The following is a 16127-nucleotide window of genomic DNA, read 5'->3' on the forward strand; positions in this document are numbered from 1 at the left end:
TCCATTCTATTCCATTCCATTCCATTCCATTTCATTCCATTCCATTCCATTCCATTCCATTCCATTCCATTCCATTCCATTCGATTCCATTCCATTCCATTCCAATCCATTCCATTCTACTCGGGTTGATTCCATTCTATTCCATTCCATTCCATTCCATTCCATTCCATTCTATTCCATTCCATTCCATTCCATTTCATTCCATTCCATTCCATTCCATTCCATTCCATTCCATTCCATTCCATTCGATTCCATTCCATTCCATTCCATTCCATTCCATTCCATTCCATTCCATTCCGTTCTACTCGGGATGATTCCATTCTATTCCATTCCATTCCGTTCGATTCCATTTGATTCCATTCGATTCCATTCCATTCCATTCCATTCCCTTCCATTCCATTCTTTTCCATTGAATTCCATTCCATTCCATTCCATTCCATTCCATTCCGTTCTACTCGGGTTGATTTCCATTCCATTCCATTCCATTCCATTCCATTGCATTCCTTTCCATTCCTTTCCATTCCAATCCATTCCATTCTACTCGGGTTGATTCCATTCTATTCCATTCCATTCCATTCCATTCCATTCCATTCCATTCCATTCCATTCCATTTCATTCCATTCCATTCCATTCTACTAGGGTTGATTCCATGCCACTCCGTTCCGTTCCATTCCGTCCCATCCCGACCCGTCCAATCCCGTCCCGTCCCGTCCCATCCCGTTCCGTTCCACATGGGTTGATTCAATTCCTTTCGGTTACATTGAATTCCATTAAATTCCATTCTACTCGGATTGATTCCATTCCATTCCATTCCATTCCATTCCATTCCATTCAATTCCATTCCATTCCATTCCATTCCATTCCTTTCCATTCCAATCCATTCCATTCTACTCGGGTTGATTCCATTCTATTCCATTCCATTCCATTCCGTTCCATTCCATTCCATTCCATTCCATTCCATTCCATTCCATTCCGTTCTACTCGTGTTGATTCCATTCTATTCTATTCCATTCCATTCCATTCCATTCCATTCCATTCCATTCCATTCCATTTCATTCCATTCCATTCCATTCTACTCGGGTTGATTCCATGCCATTCCGTTCCGTTCCATTCCGTCCCATCCCGACCCGTCCCATCCCGTCCCGTCCCGTCCCATCCCGTTCCGTTCCACATGGGTTGATTCAATTCCTTTCGGTTACATTGAATTCCATTCCATTCCATTCTACTCGGATTGATTCCATTCCATTCCATTCCATTCCATTCCATTCCATTCAATTCCATTCCATTCCATTCCATTCCATTCCTTTCCATTCCAATCCATTCCATTCTACTCGGGTTGATTCCATTCTATTCCATTCCATTCCATTCCGTTCCATTCCATTCCATTCCATTCCATTCCATTCCATTCCATTCCATTCCATTCCATTCCATTCCGTTCTACTCGTGTTGATTCCATTCCATTCCATTCCATTCCATTCCACTCCATTCCATTCGATTCCATTTGATTCCATTCCATTCCATTCCATTCCATTCCATTCCGTTCTACTCGGGTTGATTTCCATTCTATTCCATTTCATTCCATTCCATTCCATTCCATTCGATTCCATTCCATTCCATTCCATTCCATTCCATTCCATTCCGTTCTAGTCGGGTTGATTCCATTCTATTCCATTCCATTCCATTCCATTCCATTCCATTCCATTCCATTCCATTCCATTCCATTCCTTTCCATTCTATTCCATTCCATTCTACTCCATTGAATTCCATTCCATTCCATTCAATTCCATTCCATTCCATTCCTTTCCATTCCATTTAGTTCTACTCGGGTTGATTCCATTCCCTTCCATTCCATTCCATTCCATTACTTTCCATTCCATTCCATTCCAATCCATTCCATTCCATTCCATTCCATTCCATTCCATTCCATTCCATTCCATTCCATTCCATTCCATTCCATTCCATTCCATTCCTTTCCATTTACTCCATTCCGTTCTACTCGGGTTGATTCCATTGAGTTTGATTCCGTTCCGTTCCGTCCCGTCTCGTCCCGTCCCGCCCCGTCCCGTGCCGTTTTACTCGGGTTGATTCCTTTCCATTCCGTTCCGCTCGTTTCCGTTTCGTTCCATTCCGTTCCACGCGGGTTGGTTCAATTCCATTCTATTCTATTCTATTCCTTTCCATTCCATTCCATTCTACTCGGGTTGATTCCATGCCGTTCCATTCCGTTCCATTCCGTCCCATCCCGACCCGTCCCATCCCGTCCCGTCCCGTCCCATCCCGTTCCGTTCCACATGGGTTGATTCAGTTCCTTTCGGTTACATTGAATTCCATTCCATTCCATTCTACTCGGATTGATTCCATTCCATTCCATTCCATACCATTCCATTCCATTCCATTCCATTCCATTCCATTCCATTCCAATCCATTCCATTCTACTCGGGTTGATTCCATTCCATTCCATTCCATTCCATTCCATTCCATTCCATTCCATTCCATTCAGTTTCATTCCATTCCATTCCATTCCATTCCATTCCATTCGATTCCATTCCATTCCATTCCATTCCATTCCATTCCGTTCTACTCGGGTTGATTCCATTCTATTCCATTCCATTCCGTTCGATTCCATTCGATTCCATTCGATTCCATTCCATTCCATTCCATTCCCTTCCATTCCATTCTATTCCATTGAATTCCATTCCATTCCATTCCATTCCATTCCATTCCATTCCATTCCATTCCGTTCTACTCTGATTGACTCCATTCCATTCCATTCCATTCCATTCCATTCCATTCCATTCCATTCCATTCCATTCCATTCGATTCCATTCCATTCCATTCCATTCCATTCCATTCCATTCCATTCCATTCCATTCCAATACATTCCATTCTACTCTGGTTGATTCCATTCCATTCCATTCCATTCCATTCCATTCGTCTCCATTCGATTCCATTCGATTCCATTCCATTCTATTCCATTGAATTCCATTCCATTCCATTCCATTCCATTCCATTCCATTCCATTCCATTCTATTCCATTCCATTCCATTCCATTCCGTTCTACTCGGGTTGATTCCATTCCATTCCATTCCATTCCATTCCACTCCATTCCATTCGATTCCATTCGATTCCATTCCATTCCATTCCATTCCATTCCAATCCATTCCATTCTACTCGGGTTGATTCCATTCCATTCCATTCCATTCCATTCCATTCCATTCCATTCCATTCCATTCCATTCGATTCCATTCCATTCGATTCCATTCGATATCATTCGATTCCATTCCATCCCATTCCATTCCATTCCATTCCATTCCGTTCTACTCGGGTTGATTCCATTCCATTCCGTTTCATTCCATTCCATTCCATTCCATTCCATTCCATTCCATTCCATTCCATTCCATTCCGTTCTAATCGGTTTGATTCCACTCCATTCCATTCCATTCCATTCCATTCCATTCCATTCCATTCCTTTCCATTCCAACCCATTCCGTTCTACTCGGGTTGATTCCATTCCATTCCATTCCATTCCATTTCATTCCAAACCATTCCATTCTACTCGGGTTCATCATTCCATTCCATTCCATTCCATTCCATTCCATTCCACTCGGGTTCTTTCCATTCAATTCCATTCCATTCCATTCCATTCCATTCCATTCCATTCCATTCCGTTCTACTCAGGTTGATTTCCATTCCATTCCATTCCATTCCATTCCATTCCATTCCATTCCATTCCATTCCATTCCATTCCATTCCATTCCATTCCATTCCATTCCATTCTATTCCATTCCGTTCTACTCGGCTTGAATCCATTGAGTTCCGTTCCGTTCCGTTCCGTCCCGACATGTCCCGTCCCGTCCCGTCCCGTCCCGTCCCATCCCGTCCCGTCCCGTCCCGTGCCGTTGTACTCGGGTTGATTCCATTCCACTCCGTTCCGTTCATTTCCGTTCCGTTCCATTCAGTTCCACGCGGGTTGATTCAATTCCATTCTATTCTATTCCATTCCATTCCATTCCATTCCATTCCATTCCATTCTACTCGGGTTGATTCCATGCCGTTCCGTTCCGTTCCATTGCGTCCCATCCCGACGCGTCCCGTCCCGTCCCGTCCCGTCAAATTACGTTCCGTTCCGGTCGGGTTGATTCCGTTCCGTTCCATTCCGTTCCTTTCCTTTCCGTTCCGTTCAATTCCGTTACACGCGGGTTGATTCAATTCCATTCTATTACATTGAATTCCATTCCATTCCATTCCATTCCATTCTACTCGGATTGATTGCATTCCATTCCATTCCATTCCAGTCCATTCCAATCCATTCCATTCTACTCGGGTTGATTCCATTCCATTCCACTCCATTCCATTCCATTCCATTCCATTCCATTCCATTCCATTCCATTCCATTCCACTCGGGCTCATTCCATTCCATTCCATTCCATTCCATTCCATTCCATTCCATTCCGTTCTACTCGGGTTGATTTCCATTCCATTCCATTCCATTCCATTCCAATCCATTCCATTCCATTCCATTCCATTCCATTCCATTCCATTCCATTCCATTCCGTTCCGTTCCATTCCATTCTTTCCATTTATTCCATTCCGTTCTACTCGGGTTGATTCCATTGGGTTTGGATACGTTCCGTTCCGTCCCATTCCGTCCCGTCCCGTCCCGTTCCGTTTTACTCGGGTTGATTCCTTTGCACTCCGTTCCGCTCGTTTCCATTCCGTTCCATTCCGTTCCACGCGGGTTGGTTCAATTCCATTCTATTCTATTCTATTCCTTTCCATTCCATTCCATTCTACTCGGGTTGATTCCATGCCGTTCCATTCCGTTCCATTCCGTCCCATCCCGACCCGTCCCAACCCGTCCCGTCCCGTCCCATCCCGTCCCGTTCCAAATGGGTTGATTCAATTCCTTTCGGTTACATTGAATTCCATTCCATTCCATTCTACTCGGATTGATTCCATTCCATTCCATTCCATTCCATTCCATTCCATTCCATTCCATTCCATTCCATTCCTTTCCATTCCAATCCATTCCATTCTACTCGGGTTGATTCCATTCCATTCCATTCCATTCCATTCCATTCCATTCCATTCCATTCCATTCCATTCCATTCCATTCAGTTTCATTCCATTCCATTCCATTCCATTCCATTCCTTTCCATTCCATTCCATTCCATTCCATTCCATTCTATTCCATTACATTCTACTACATTGAATTCCATTCCATTCCATTCAATTCCATTCCATTCCATTCCTTTCCATTCCATTTAGTTCTACTCGGGTTGATTCCATTCCATTCCATTCCATTCCATTCCATTCCATTCCATTCCATTGCATTCCATTCCATTCCATTCCATTACTTTCCATTCCATTCCATTCCAATCCATTCCATTCTACTCGGGTTGACTCCATTCCATTCCATTCCATTCCATTCCATTCCATTCCATTCCATTATGTTCCATACTATTCCATTCGATTCCGTTCGATTCCATTCCATTCCATTCCATTCCATTCCATTCCATTCCATTCCATTCCATTCCATTCCATTCCACTCGATTCCATTCCATTCCATTCGATTCCATTCCATTCCATTCCATTCCATTCCATTCCATTCCATTCCATTCCATTCCAATCCATTCCATTCTACTCGGGTTGATTCCATTCCATTCCATTCCATTCCATTCCATTCCATTCCATTCCATTCCATTCCATTCCATTCCATTCCTTTCTATTCCATTCCATTCCATTCCATTCCATTCCATTCCATTCCATTCCATTCCATTCCGTTCTACTCGGGTTGATTCCACTCCATTCCATTCCATTCCATTCCATTCCATTCCATTCCATTCCTTTCCATTCCAACCCATTCCGTTCTACTCGGGTTGATTCCATTCCATTCCATTCCATTCCATTCCATTCCATTCCATTCCATTCCATTCCATTCCATTCCACTCCATTCCATTCCATTTCAATCCAAACCGTTCCATTCTACTCGGGTTCATCATTCCATTCCATTCCATTCCATTCCATTCCACTCGGGTTCATTCCATTCCATTCCATTCAATTCCATTCCATTCCATTCCATTCCATTCCATTCCGTTCTACTCAGGTTGATTTCCATTCCATTCCATTCCATTCCATTCCATTCCATTCCATTCCATTCCATTCCATTCCATTCCATTCCATTCCATTCCATTCCATTCCATTCCATTCCATTCTATTCCTTTCCGTTCTACTCGGCTTGAATCCATTGAGTTCCGTTCTGTTCCATTCCGTCCCAACACGTCCCGTCCCGTCCCGTCCCGTCCCGTCCCTTCCCGTCCCGTCCCGTGCCGTTGTACTCGGGTTGATTCCGTTCCACTCCGTTCCGTTCCTTTCCGTTCCGTTCCATTCAGTTCCACGCGGGTTGATTCAATTCCATTCTATTCTATTCCATTCCATTCCATTCCATTCCATTCCATTCCATTCCATTCCATTCCATTCCATTTTACTCGGGTTGATTCCATGCCGTTCCGATGCGTTCCATTCTGTCCCATCCCGACACGTCCCGTCCCGTCCCGTCCCATTCCGTTCCGTTCTGATCGAGTTGATTCCGTTCCATTCCGTTCCGTTCCTTTCCTTTCCATTCTATTCCGTTACACGCGGGTTGATTCAATTCCATTCTATTACATTGAATTCCATTCCATTCCATTCCATTCCATTCTACTCGGATTGATTGCATTCCATTCCATTCCATTCCAGTCCATTCCAATCCATTCCATTCTACTCGGGTTGATTCCATTCCATTCCATTCCATTCCATTCCATTCCATTCCATTCCATTCCATTCCATTCCATTCCATTCCATTCCATTCCATTCCTTTCTATTCCATTCCATTCCATTCCATTCCATTCCATTCCATTCCATTCCATTCCATTCCATTCCATTCCGTTCTACTCGGGTTGATTCCACTCCATTCCATTCCATTCCATTCCATTCCATTCCATTCCATTCCATTCCATTCCATTCCTTTCCATTCCAACCCATTCCGTTCTACTCGGGTTGATTCCATTCCATTCCATTCCATTCCATTCCATTCCATTCCATTCCACTCCATTCCATTCCATTTCATTCCAAACCGTTCCATTCAACTTGGGTTCATCATTCCATTCCATTCCATTCCATTCCATTCCATTCCACTCGGGTTCATTCCATTCCATTCCATTCCATTCCATTCCATTCCATTCCATTCCGTTCTACTCAGGTTGATTTCCATTCCATTCCATTCCATTCCATTCCATTCCATTCCATTCCATTCCACTCCATTCCATTCCATTCCACTCCATTCCATTCCATTCCACTCCATTCCATTCCATTCCATTCTATTCCTTTCCGTTCTGCTCGGCTTGAATCCATTGAGTTCCGTTCTGTTCCGTTCCGTCCCAACACGTCCCGTCCCGTCCCGTCCCGTCCCGTCCCTTCCCGTCCCGTCCCGTGCCGTTGTACTCGGGTTGATTCCGTTCCACTCCGTTCCGTTCCTTTCCGTTCCGTTCCATTCAGTTCCACGCGGGTTGATTCAATTCCATTCTATTCTATTCCATTCCATTCCATTCCATTCCATTCCATTCCATTCCATTCCATTCCATTCCATTTTACTCGGGTTGATTCCATGCCGTTCCGTTGCGTTCCATTCTGTCCCATCCCGACGCGTCCCGTCCCGTCCCGTCCCGTCCCATTCCGTTCCGTTCTGATCGGGTTGATTCCGTTCCATTCCGTTCCGTTCCTTTCCGTTCCATTCCATTCCGATACACGCGGGTTGATTCAATTCCATTCTATTACATTGAATTCCATTCCATTCCATTCCATTCCATTCTACTCGGATTGATTGCATTCCATTCCATTCCATTCCAGTCCATTCCAATCCATTCCATTCTACTCGGGTTGATTCCATTCCATTCCATTCCATTCCATTCCATTCCATTCCATTCCATTCCATTCCATTGCGTTCCATTCGATTCGATTCCATTCCATTCCATTCCATTCCAATCCATTCCATTCTACTTGGGTTGATTCCATTCCATTCCATTCCATTCGATTCCATTCGATTCCATTCCATTCCATTCCATTCCATTCCATTCTGTTCTACTCGGGTTGATTCCACTCCATTCCATTCCATTCCATTCCATTCTATTCCATTCCATTCCATTCGATTCCATTCTATTCCATTCGATTCCATTCCATTCCATTTCATTTTATTCCATTCCATTCCATTCCATTCTATTCCATTGAATTCCATTCCATTCCATTCCATTCCTTTCCGTTCCATTCCATTCCATTCCATTCCTTTCCATTCCAATCCATTCCATTCTACTCGGGTTGATTCCATTCCATTCCATTCCATTCCATTCCATTCGATTCCATTCCATTCCATTCCATTCCATTCCATTCCGTTCTACTCGGGTTGATTCCATTCTATTCCATTCCATTCCGTTCGATTCCATTCGATTCCATTTGATTCCATTCCATTCCATTCCATTCCCTTCCATTCCATTCTATTCCATTGAATTCCATTCCATTCCATTGCATTCCATTCCATTCCATTCCATTCCATTCCGTTCTACTCTGATTGACTCCATTCCATTCCATTCCATTCCATTCCATTCCATTCCATTCCATTCCATTCGATTCCATTCCATTTCATTCCATTCCATTCCATTCCATTCCATTCCAATACATTCCATTCTACTCTGGTTGATTCCATTCCATTCCATTCCATTCCATTCCATTCGTCTCCATTCGATTCCATTCGATTCCATTCCATTCTATTCCATGGAATTCCATTCCATTCCATTCCATTCCATTCCATTCCATTCCATTCCATTCCATTCCATTCCATTCCATTCCACTCCATTCCATTCGATTCCATTCGATTCCATTCCATTCCATTCCATTCCATTCCAATCCATTCCATTCTACTCGGGTTGATTCCATTCCATTCCATTCCATTCCATTCCATTCCATTCCATTCCATTCCATTCCATTCCATTGCATTCCATTCGATTCCATTCGATTCCATTCCATTCGATTCCATTCGAGATCATTCGATTCCATTCCATCCCATTCCATTCCATTCCATTCCATTCCGTTTTACTCGGGTTGATTCCATTCCATGCCATTTCATTCCATTCCATTCCATTCCATTCCATTCCATTCCATTCGATTCCATTCCATTCCATTCCATTCCAATCCATTCCATTCTACTCGGGTTGATTCCATTCCATTCCATTCCATTCCATTCCATTCCATTCCATTCCACTCGATTCCATTCCATTCTTTCCATTCCATTCCAATCCATTCCATTCTACTCGGGTGGATTCCATTCCATTCCCTTCCATTCCATTCCATTCCATTCCATTCCATTCCATTCCATTCCATTCCATTCCATTCCGTTCTAGTCGGGTTGATTCCATTCTATTCCATTCCATTCCATTCCATTCCATTCCATTCCATTCCATTCTATTCCACTCCATTCTACTCCATTGAATTCCATTCCATTCCATTGAATTCCATTCCATTCCATTCTATTCCATTCCATTCCTTTCCTTTCCATTCCATTTAGTTCTACTCGGGTTGATTCCATTCCATTCCATTCCATTCCATTCCATTCCATTCCATTCCATTCCATTCCATTCCATTGCATTCCATTCGATTCCATTCCATTCCATTCCATTCCATTCCATTCCATTCCATTCCATTCCATTCCATTCCATTCCATTCCATTCCATTCCGTTCCACTCGGGTTGATTCCATTCTATTCCATTCCATTCCATTCGATTCCATTCGATATCCTTCGATTCCATTCCATCCCATTCCATTCCATTCCATTCCATTCCGTTCTTCTTGGGTTGATTCCATTCCATTCCATTTCATTCCGTTCTTCTTGGGTTGATTCCATTCCATTCCATTTCATTCCATTCCATTCCATTCCATTTCTTTCGATTCCATTCGATTCCATTCCATTCCATTCCATTCCAATCAATTGCATTCTACTCAGGTTGATTCCATTCCATTCCATTCCATTCCATTCCATTCCATTCCATTCCATTCCATTCCATTCGATTCCACTCGATTCCATTCCATTCCTTTCCATTCCATTCCAATCCATTCCATTCTATTCGGGTGGATTCCATTCCATTCCATTCCATTCCATTCCATTCCATTCCATTCCATTCCATTCCATTCCATTCCATTCCATTCCATTCCATTCCATTCGATTCCATTCCATTCCTTTCCATTCCATTCCCTTCCATTCCATTCCATTCCATTCCATTCCATTCCGTTCTAGTCGGGTTGATTCCATTCCATTCCATTGCATTCCATTCCATTCCATTCCATTCCATTCCATTCCATTCCATTCCATTCCATTCCATTCCATTCTATTCCATTCCATTCTACTCCATTGAATTCCATTCCATTCCATTCCATTCCATTCCATTCCATTCCATTCCTTTCCAATCCATTTAGTTCTACTCGGGTTGATTCCATTCCATTCCATTCCATTCCATTCCATTCCATTCCATTCCATTCCATTACATTCCATTCCATTCCATTACTTTCCATTCCATTCCATTCCAATCCATTCTATTCTACTCGGGTTGACTCCATTCCATTCCATTCCACTCCATTCCATTCCGTTATATTCCATTCTATTCCATTCGATTCCGTTCGATTCCATTCCATTCCATTCCATTCCATTCCATTCCATTCCATTCGATTCCATTCCATTCCATTCGATTCCCTTCCATTCCATTCCATTCCATTCCATTCCATTCCATTCCAATCCATTCCATTCTACTCGGGTTGATTCCATTCCATTCCATTCCATTCCAATCCATTCCATTCCATTCCATTCCATTCCATTCCATTCCATTCCAATCCATTCCATTCCATTCCATTCCTTTCTATTCCATTCCATTCCATTCCATTCCATTCCATTCCATTCCATTCCATTCCGTTCTACTCGGGTTGATTCCACTCCATTCCATTCCCTTCCATTCCATTCCATTCCATTCCATTCCATTCCATTCCATTCCATTCCTTTCCATTCCAACCCATTCCTTTCTACTCGGGTTGATTCCATTCCATTCCATTCCATTCCATTCCATTCCATTCCATTCCATTCCATTCCATTCCATTCCATTCCATTCCATTCCATTCCATTTCATTCCAAACCGTTCCATTCTACTCGGATTCATCATTCCATTCCATTCCATTCCATTCCATTCCACTCGGGTTCATTCCATTCCATTCCATTCCATTCCATTCCATTCCGTTCTAATCAGGTTGATTTCCATTCCATTCCATTCCATTCCATTCCATTCCATTCCATTCCATTCCATTCCATTCCATTCCATTCCATTCTATTCCATTCCGTTCTACTCGGCTTGAATCCATTGAGTTCCGTTCCGTTCCGTTCCGTCCCGACACTTCCCGTCCCGTCCCGTCCCGTCCCGTCCCGTCCCGTCCCGTGCCGTTGTACTCGGGTTGATTCCATTCCACTCCGTTCCGTTCCTTTCCGTTCCCTTCCATTCAGTTCCACGCGGGTTGATTCAATTCCATTCTATTCTATTCAATTCCATTCCATTCCATTCCATTCCATTCCATTCCATTCCATTCCATTCCATTCAATTTTACTCGGGTTGATTCCATGCCGTTCCGTTCTGTTCCATTCTGTCCCATCCCGACGCGTCCCGTCCCGTCCCGTCCCATTCCGTTCCATTCTGATCGGGTTGATTCCGTTCCATTCCGTTCCGTTCCTTTCCGTTCCATTCCATTCCGTTACACGCGGGTTGATTCAATTCCATTCTATTACATTGAATTGCATTCCATTCCATTCCATTCCATTCTACTCGGATTGATTGCATTCCATTCCATTCCATTCCAGTCCATTCCAATCCATTCCATTCTACTCGGGTTGATTCCGTTCCATTCCATTCCATTCCATTCCATTCCATTCCATTCCATTCCATTCCATTCCATTCCATTGCGTTCCATTCGATTCGATTCCATACCATTCCATTCCATTCCATTCCAATCCATTCCATTCTACTTGGGTTCATTCCATGCCATTCCATTCCATTCCATTCGATTCCATTCGATTCCATTCCATTTCATTCCATTCCATTCTGTTCTACTCGGGTTGATTCCACTCCATTCCATTCCATTCCATTCCATTCTATTCCATTCCATTCCATTCGATTCCATTCTATTCCATTCGATTCCATTCCATTCCATTTCATTTTATTCCAATCCATTCCATTCCATTCTATTCCATTGAATTCCATTCCATTCCATTCCATTCCATCCAATTCCATTCCTTTCCATTCCAATCCATTCCATTCTACTCGGGTTGATTCCATTCCATTCCATTCCATTCCATTCCATTCCATTCCATTCCATTCCATTCCATTCCATTCCGTTCTACTCGGGTTGATTCCATTCTATTCCATTCCATTCCGTTCGATTCCATTCGATTCCATTCGATTCCATTCCATTCCATTCCATTCCTTTCCATTCCATTCTATTCCATTGAATTCCATTCCATTCCATTGCATTCCATTCCATTCCATTCCATTCCGTTCTACTCTGATTGACTCCATTCCATTCCATTCCATTCCATTCCATTCCATTCCATTCCATTCCATTCCATTCCATTCGATTCCATTCCATTCCATTCCATTCCATTCCATTCCATTCCAATACATTCCATTCTACTCTGGTTGATTCCATTCCATTCCATTCCATTCCATTCCATTCCATTCCATTCGTCTCCATTCGATTCCATTCGATTCCATTCCATTCTATTCCATTGAATTCCATTCCATTCCATTCCATTCCATTCCATTCCATTCTATTCCATTCCATTCCATTCCATTCCGTTCTACTCGGGTTGATTCCATTCCATTCCATTCCATTCCATTCCATTCCATTCCACTCCATTCCATTCGATTCCATTCGATTCCATTCCATTCCATTCCATTCCATTCCAATCCATTCCATTCTACTCGGGTTGATTCCATTCCATTCCATTCCATTCCATTCCATTCCATTCCATTCCATTCCATTCCATTGCATTCCATTCGATTCCATTCGATTTCATTCCATTCGATTCCATTCGATATCATTCGATTCCATTCCATCCCATTCCATTCCATTCCATTCCATTCCTTTGTACTCGGGTTGATTCCATTCCATTCCGTTTCATTCCATTCCATTCCATTCCATTCCATTCCATTCCATTCCGTTCTAATCGGTTTGATTCCACTCCATTCCATTCCATTCCATTCCATTCCATTCCATTCCATTCCATTCCATTCCATTCCATTCCTTTGCATTCCAACCCATTCTGTTCTACTCGGGTTGATTCCATTCCATTCCATTCCATTCCATTCCATTCCATTCCATTCCATTCCATTCCATTCGATTCCATTCCATTCCATTCCATTCCATTTCATTCCAAACCATTCCATTCTACTCGGGTTCATCATTCCATTCCATTCCATTCCATTCCATTCCACTCGGGTTCTTTCCATTCCATTCCATTCCATTCCATTCCATTCCATTCCATTCCATTCCGTTCTACTCAGGTTGATTTCCATTCAATTCCATTCCATTCCATTCCATTCCATTCCATTCCATTCCATTCCATTCCATTCCACTCCATTCCATTCCGTTGTATTCGGGTTGATTCCATTCCATTCCATTCCATTCCAATCCATTCCATTCCATTCCATTCCATTCCATTCCATTCCATTCCATTCCATTCCATTCCATTCCATTCCATTCCATTCCATTCCATTCCATTCCATTCCTTTCTATTCCATTCCATTCCATTCCATTCCATTCCATTCCATTCCATTCCATTCCATTCCGTTCTACTCGGGTTGATTCCACTCCATTCCATTCCCTTCCATTCCATTCCATTCCATTCCATTCCATTCCATTCCTTTCCATTCCAACCCATTCCTTTCTACTCGGGTTGATTCCATTCCATTCCATTCCATTCCATTCCATTCCATTCCATTCCATTCCATTCCATTCCATTCCATTCGATTCCATTCCATTCCATTCCATTTCATTCCAAACCGTTCCATTCTACTCGGATTCATCATTCCATTCCATTCCATTCCATTCCATTCCACTCGGGTTCATTCCATTCCATTCCATTCCATTCCATTCCATTCCATTCCATTCCATTCCATTCCATTGCATTCCATTCCGTTCTACTCAGGTTGATTTCCATTCCATTCCATTCCATTCCATTCCAATCCATTCCATTCCATTCCATTCCATTCCATTCCATTCCATTCCATTCCATTCCATTCTATTCCATTCCGTTCTACTCGGCTTGAATCCATTGAGTTCCGTTCCGTTCCGTTCCGTCCCGACACGTCCCGTCCCGTCCCGTCCCGTGCCGTCCCGTCCCGTCCCGTCCCGTGCCGTTGTACACGGGTTGATTCCATTCCACTCCGTTCCGTTCCTTTCCGTTCCCTTCCATTCAGTTCCACGCGGGTTGATTCAATTCCATTCTATTCTATTCCATTCCATTCCATTCCATTCCATTCCATTCCATTCAATTTTACTCGGGTTGATTCCATGCCGTTCCGTTCCGTTCCATTCTGTCCCATCCCGACGCGTCCCGTCCGGTCCCGTCCCATTCCGTTCCGTTCTGATCGGGTTGATTCCGCTCCATTCCGTTCCGTTCCTTTCCGTTCCATTCCATTCCGTTACACGCGGGTTGATTCAATTCCATTCTATTACATTGAATTCCATTCCATTCCATTCCATTCCATTCTACTCGGATTGATTGCATTCCATTCCATTCCAGTCCAGTCCATTCCAATCCATTCCATTCTACTCGGGTTGATTCCATTCCATTCCATTCCATTCCATTCCATTCCATTCCATTCTATTCCATTGCGTTCCATTCAATTCGATTCCATTCCATTCCATTCCATTCCATTCCAATCCATTCCATTCTACTTGGGTTCATTCCATTCCATTCCATTCCATTCCATTCCATTCCATTCGATTCCATTCCATTTCATTCCATTCCATTCTGTTCTACTCGGGTTGATTCCACTCCATTCCATTCCATTCCATTCCATTCTATTCCATTACATTCCATTCGATTCCATTCTATTCCATTCGATTCCATTCCATTCCATTTCATTTTATTCCAATCCATTCCATTCCATTCTATTCCATTGAATTCCATTCCATTCCATTCCATTCCATCCAATTCCATTCCTTTCCATTCCAATCCATTCCATTCTACTCGGGTTGATTCCATTCCATTCCATTCCATTCCATTCCATTCGATTCCATTCCATTCCATTCCATTCCATTCCATTCCGTTCTACTCGGGTTGATTCCATTCTATTCCATTCCATTCCGTTCGATTCCATTCGATTCCATTCGATTCCATTCCATTCCATTCCATTCCCTTCCATTCCATTCTATTCCATTGAATTCCATTCCATTCCATTGCATTCCATTCCATTCCATTCCATTCCATTCCGTTCTACTCTGATTGACTCCATTCCATTCCATTCCATTCCATTCCATTCCATTCCATTCCATTCCATTCCATTCCATTCGATTCCATTCCATTCCATTCCATTCCATTCCATTCCATTCCAATACATTCCATTCTACTCTGGTTGATTCCATTCCATTCCATTCCATTCCATTCCATTCCATTCCATTCGTCTCTATTCGATTCCATTCGATTCCATTCCATTCTATTCCATTGAATTTCATTCCATTCCATTCCATTCCATTCCATTCCATTCTATTCCATTCCATTCCATTCCATTCCGTTCTACTCGGGTTGATTCCATTCCATTCCATTCCATTCCATTCCATTCCATTCCATTCCACTCCATTCCATTCGATTCCATTCGATTCCATTCCATTCCATTCCATTCCATTCCAATCCATTCCATTCTACTCGGGTTGATTCCATTCCATTCCATTCCATTCCATTCCATTCCATTCCATTCCATTCCGTTCCATTCCATTGCATTCCATTCGATTCCATTCGATTCCATTCCATTCGATTCCATTCGATATCATTCGATTCCATTCCA

Source organism: Gorilla gorilla, chromosome 17, assembly GCF_029281585.2.
Source record: "Gorilla gorilla gorilla isolate KB3781 chromosome 17, NHGRI_mGorGor1-v2.1_pri, whole genome shotgun sequence".
NCBI lineage: Eukaryota > Metazoa > Chordata > Mammalia > Primates > Hominidae > Gorilla > Gorilla gorilla.